A 6,000-nucleotide genomic window follows, 5' to 3' on the forward strand; every position below is an offset into this window, starting at 1 on the left:
TTAGTGTAGCAAGATGCGTAAAACCAGTTGACTTTGGAGTCATTTCATGGGTTGTTCTGTGACATCATCCCACAGTTATGCAGTTCCATGTCTATCACGCACGTTAGTTGTAGTTGTTGTTAAGACACGGAAGGATACAGAAAGGTGTGGAGCACACAAGCTTTTGACCGTGAGACAGTAAGCTAAAAGGAATACAGTAAAATAAGTTGTTGTAACTGTAATCTATCGAAGCTACAGAACACAGCAAGCGACTTGTCGTGACTACAGTGGATTTATGCAAGAAACTGTAACAACCGTTGTTTTTGATGTTGAAAATAAACAAGAGACAAAGAAATCAACGAAACGTCTGATGTCGTCAGTGACACTGTGTAACTAAAGACACGCGTCAGAACTTGTGAATAACATGCACCTACAGGCAAGAACCAAGAGTTAAGTGATGCACTGAGTCTGAAACCCAGGACACAGTAGTAAAATTTAACTATTTATATTTACTGATTAAGGGTGTGTATGGTTAACAAACATCACAAAGGGAATGCAATTTACATCACAATGAGTAAAGAGAACTCTAGTGACGCATTCAATATGTAACTAAAATAAATTAAAAAAAATAATAATAAGAGTGTGCACATAAAGAAAATAAAACCGGCCCGGGTCTACTAGAGTCTTAGTGCCCCACTTTGGATCATCACACGAATTTCCATTCGGTTCGTTATTGTGTGTGGACACAATCCTTCTTACCGCACTCGAAGATCAATCAACTTGATAGTATCTTATGGGCTCGTCATCCATGACAGGGAAAAGTAATCCAAGGAATCAATTCGAAAAGGTTCTGGGTCCAGTCTCGACTAAAAACCTGACCTATAGATATGGTCAGAATCCCCAAAATCAATTCACCAATTAAATATTACAATGGCTTATGGCACTGGTTGAACTACTGACAACAAAGTAAAATGCAATAAAAAACATAAAATATCATAAAGCTTAAATTATTATTATTATTAAATATATAATATATAAATAATATATATAAACAACAGTAATACAATGTGACGTAGACACATTAAACGTGACATTAAACACGTGGCTTTGCATCGGACAATTAGCTTAGCAACAAGCAAGTCTCCAGGCTGCTGTCCACGCTAGAGCAATACAAACCAGTAGACTGTTAACATGTTAGACCCTCACTGTTGCACTCATCAGATAAATGTCATCACATTTAACTCCAGGAACAATTTGCTATGATTTGCTCCTAATCGTGAGGGAAAAAACACAAATCCATTCGCTTCTTCAAGTCTAGAAAGTTCCAGCGCTGCGCGCGCGTTCTTTTGACCTTTCACCCAATAGGGACAGACAACCAGCTGGGACAAACCATTTAGTAAATAACCACAGGGGGGATCTTTAGAAACAACTGATTTCAGGACAAACCACATGCTTGCACGGGGGGATTTCAGAGTCTGTCTATTTGTCTACTTCCATCTTTCACTGTCATAATCAAAACCTTTATTAGTTTGGATTCTTTAATATTACTTTAATATAATTATTATTTTACATCATTTTAGTAACCAGTCTATAATTTTCTTATGGCTAATTATGAACACTGGGTTACAGCTGCATTTAATATAAGCCACACCCACATCTAAAACAATTCAGCAAAATGTATTTTACATAATGAATTAAGCAATTTAACAATATTTTGGAACTTAAAAATCTACATTAATATCACTGAACAATAATTAATTAAATAATATTTAATAGCTTTTTATTTAATCTATTCTTTGTAACATTTAATTATTAATTTCTACAAAAGTATCACTTGAGCAAATCCAAACTAAATTTTAAAATGCTGATGAAAAGAAGCAACAAGTTATAATTTTAAGCCCTTAAATGAGATTGACATGAAAAGCGTGGCAGTACCACCTACTGGCCCAGAGTGGTACTGCAACAGAGGAAGGGAAATACACATGAGCTCCATATATGTACATATAGCACTTACACTCATGTAATATTAATAGTAAGTATTAATAGTAATAAAAGTATTAATAGTAAATATTTTCATTATTAATTGAAAAGTATTTAAATATGATTTTTTTATGTAATTAAAAAATGTGAAATATAATAAAACAATTTTATGTAAAATGTACTTCATTAAATAATCAATACATTTATCTTGGCTGTTTTTAATTTGTTTTTCTTAACAAATTAAGAATGTTGCCTTAAAATAAATTTATACTAATTATTTGTACTAAAAAAAATACATACATGAATTAAATAATTAAAAAATAATCATGTAAATAAGGGCTAAAATTCCATCTTATAAAGAGTGATATAATTTCTTCTCCTCTTACTGCAGTAAAGCTCCAGCAGGCGACTTCATCAGCTCTCACCTCCATATCTCAGTGGTTATAGTGGAGTCTCTGGCTAGTAGCTTTCACACACTAATGGGAAAATGCACCGTTCCTATTGGTTAATCCTTTTTCTCACTACAGCAGCTGGTAGACAATAAATATATATAATTTAATAATAATTCAATCAATTAATAAACATGTAAATAATTTAATAGTGCATATATTTAAATAGTTACTTTTCGCTCCTCACATGCATGGAATCCTATAATAATTTAGTGTTAATATAAAATCAGTATAATTAGGTTAATATGTAATAGTTTATATATTTAAATTATTTCTGTTATCTTTATTTTTCATATAAACGTCGTGTTCTACTCAGTAACTCAGTATTTTACTATAAGATCAACACACACACTGGTTTATTACTTCTTCATTTATTTGTTGATTAGACAATCCAGAAGATTATGATGATGTCATCACTGAGGAACAGGATGGAGGAGAGACAGAAGGTGAGTGACTTCTTGTTTATTCTGTAATGTACATAAGTGCACAGGCAGCAAAGTCAAAGATTAGATTATATATGATTAGATTATATATGGTATATAATAAATATCAACTTTCAGAAGAGTTTTTAGAACAAATGTTCTCTCTGTTCTGTCATTTAACAAGTGCATTTATTAAAGAGTTTAGATAAGACCTACTGTAAATATTACCTGTGATATATAATATAAACATCAGCTGACTGTTTTTAGAACAAATCTCTGTTCTGTCATTTAACAAGTGCAGCCAGATTTATTACACACTTTAGATAAGACCTGTATATTTATGGCTCTTTTACTTCCACATTTTTATAACCACACTCTCGTAAGGACTGGAATCTATTTATTCCAAACATTTACCAGGAAAATAGAAATGTAATACTATATAAAATGTATTATTGTTTTGTAGCATTTCTACAGTTGAATCAGTTTGTAAAATGATGTGAAATTTGATGGACATCTCTATCACATCTTATACACATGGCCTGTGTTAATATTAAGAAAACTCATCTGATAAATGTCCTCTATTCTCTTCATTTATTGTTTAAAGATCAAAGAAATCCTACATAGTGCATCATTTACTGTATTTAAAGGTTTTACAAAACAATGACTATTAATCCAATACAAAGGAGATATTAAAGAGGTAAATGTGTTTATTTTACAGAATATGATGAGGTGGAGGAGAAATCTCAGAAAGACAGGGACCATGTGACTGAGACACGCCCCCAAAGGCCTTTTCTCAGGAAATTACATTTCAACTTTTATAAACACAAACAATGATTTGATTCTACTTCCAATAATTTCATGCATTCTGAACCATGTTCATTTTCTCACCTTGTTATTAGCAAATAGATTAGGGAGAGTTAAATCAGCTCCATTATTACTGAACCAAATGTTTCCAGCTTTCCTTTTACAACACATTTCTGACAATTCATCTGAATATCTTGTCTTTGTAAACAATATGCAAGCAATATATACGTCTAGGTTTCATGCTGTGTGTTTAACTATAAAACATATCATTGAAATGAATGTTTTGTTGCAGTCTCTATTAGGGAGCTGTGTATGTTGGAAGTTTCATTACGGATTCTCAGATTTTCATGTGAAATTCTCAGGTTTCCTTCAAACTCTCCAATTTCTTTCCTTATTCTCAGGATTTTGTTTAATAATCTAATATTTCTTTAAAATTCTCAGATGTTTGTTTTGTGATCTTAGGTTTTATTCAATATTCTCACTTTTTAATGAGTGACGACTCGTTAATTTTATATCTTAATAAACAATATACAAGTAAAGGTGACTTTTTAGCCTCGCAGAATGAGAACAATTCAATATTTTGCATTATGTAGAGTTATTTACTTTTTCTCCTATTGTATAACAATCATCTATTTTTATACAATTAATGAAATGAAAGTGTTTTAATGTTTATTATTTTTGTATATTGTGATGATCTGTGTTTGAGTTGAGTAAATCACATGCAGGGTAAAATTAATATCACACAAGTGTATACTGCTCTACTGCACCATGTTTATGTTTTTATTGTGTTTATTTTAGGACTTTTTTTGAATTACAAATCAAATGTCACTGTTCTTGTACAATAACAATAAAGATTCTATTTTATTTTCAGAAACACAGATGAATACACAAACTCACATAATAAAAACATTTACATTATTTTAAAATAAATCAGAATTAAACACATGATGAGGACTTACATTAACACCAACATTACACACATCATAACTCCAGATATAAACACTATTATTCATGGGTTCATATATCATGGCATTTTTTCTTTCATAATTAGTGATAACTCTAACATTATAGTATTTGCTATTTTATTATTAATCAGCTAATTACAGCCTAATTACAGCGCCCTCAGCAGGTCAACTGGACCAAAAAGTTTCCCTAAACTGAAGTGATTTACTGCCATCTAGTGGATGAAATATGCTATTAAAGTCCACATCATTGTTTTAAGAAATGATTATTAATTTGTAAACTAAATATTGATGATTATTATGATAAAATCCAAACTAAATGTATTTGCAAAGTTGTGAGCAGCAGTGACTTCATTCCTGTCCCCCAAGGTCAGTCCATGTGCTGGTTGTACCCAGTCACAGGTGCTGACAGAGACTTATCGTGTGTCAGAACAGTGGACCTTGAGGAGGTGGATGTGTGTAAGGGAGAGTGCACACCCAAGAGTCAGCTCCCTTGTGATGAGACAGTTTTCGATGTCTGTGTCTTACTAATGCAGGAGAATGGATGCGATGATCCGACAGATGCTTTTGAAGCTGCAGAGCTATACACCTCACTAAGAACACTGATACTTGAAAATATCTAAAGATAGGCTGTAGTTGTCCCCATTTATCAGTTGCTCTGCTGTGTACTCATTATTACATGGTGTTACTGGTGTCTTAATGTATAATAATAATTCAAACTGGAATATCAGTTTTTTTTTCCTGATACATTTATAAATGATAAAGTAGACCTAACAATGGTTATAAAATTATTGCAAAATTCTGATTATATAGCAGAGACATTATTTAAATCTCATCTAGTGTAGTCTAATTTCACCTCAAAAACTGTTATTAAAACACATCCGCAAGTATAACACTTTTACACATAAACCTTAAAATTGTTATTAACAATAATAAATTATTAGTGTATTGTTTATAACAGTCCACAAGATGGCAGTAAAGTACTTCTAACCTGACACTTCTGTTGGGTAAAATATGTTTTTCTGATGATTTTTTAAAACTTATTATTAAAAAAAAATTAATAGTACAATAAACAAGATGCAATAATAATAATAATAATAATAATAAATAAATCCTATGTGGTCGTAAATGTACAATTTGCAAGAAATACTTTAAAATGCTACAAAATTCATATGGTCCATCTACATTAACAAGGAATATGGAAGCAAATTAGCATCATAATTATTGTAATTAAATCAGCCTTTGAAAAACACATTTTTAAATTTAATCACTGTTAAATCATTAGTTTTAAAATGTAAATACTACTGAATTTATCAAACTTAAATATTTGACTTTAAAAAGCTTCATCTGTAAATTTATGTCCTCCGAAATTGACATTAAATTTTCATTAGTCCATTTCAACCT

The 6,000-nt window shown here is 31.1% G+C and overlaps 1 pseudogene; it reads left to right on the top strand.

Annotated features, from left to right (window-relative positions):
* The window catches only part of LOC128534675 (scavenger receptor cysteine-rich type 1 protein M130-like), a 66,399-nt pseudogene extending 62,363 nt beyond the window's left edge, over positions 1 to 4,036 (top strand).
* The last annotated feature ends 1,964 nt before the right edge of the window (positions 4,037 to 6,000 follow it).

This window comes from Clarias gariepinus, chromosome 12 (genome assembly GCF_024256425.1).
Source record: "Clarias gariepinus isolate MV-2021 ecotype Netherlands chromosome 12, CGAR_prim_01v2, whole genome shotgun sequence".
Classification (NCBI taxonomy): Eukaryota; Metazoa; Chordata; class Actinopteri; order Siluriformes; family Clariidae; genus Clarias; species Clarias gariepinus.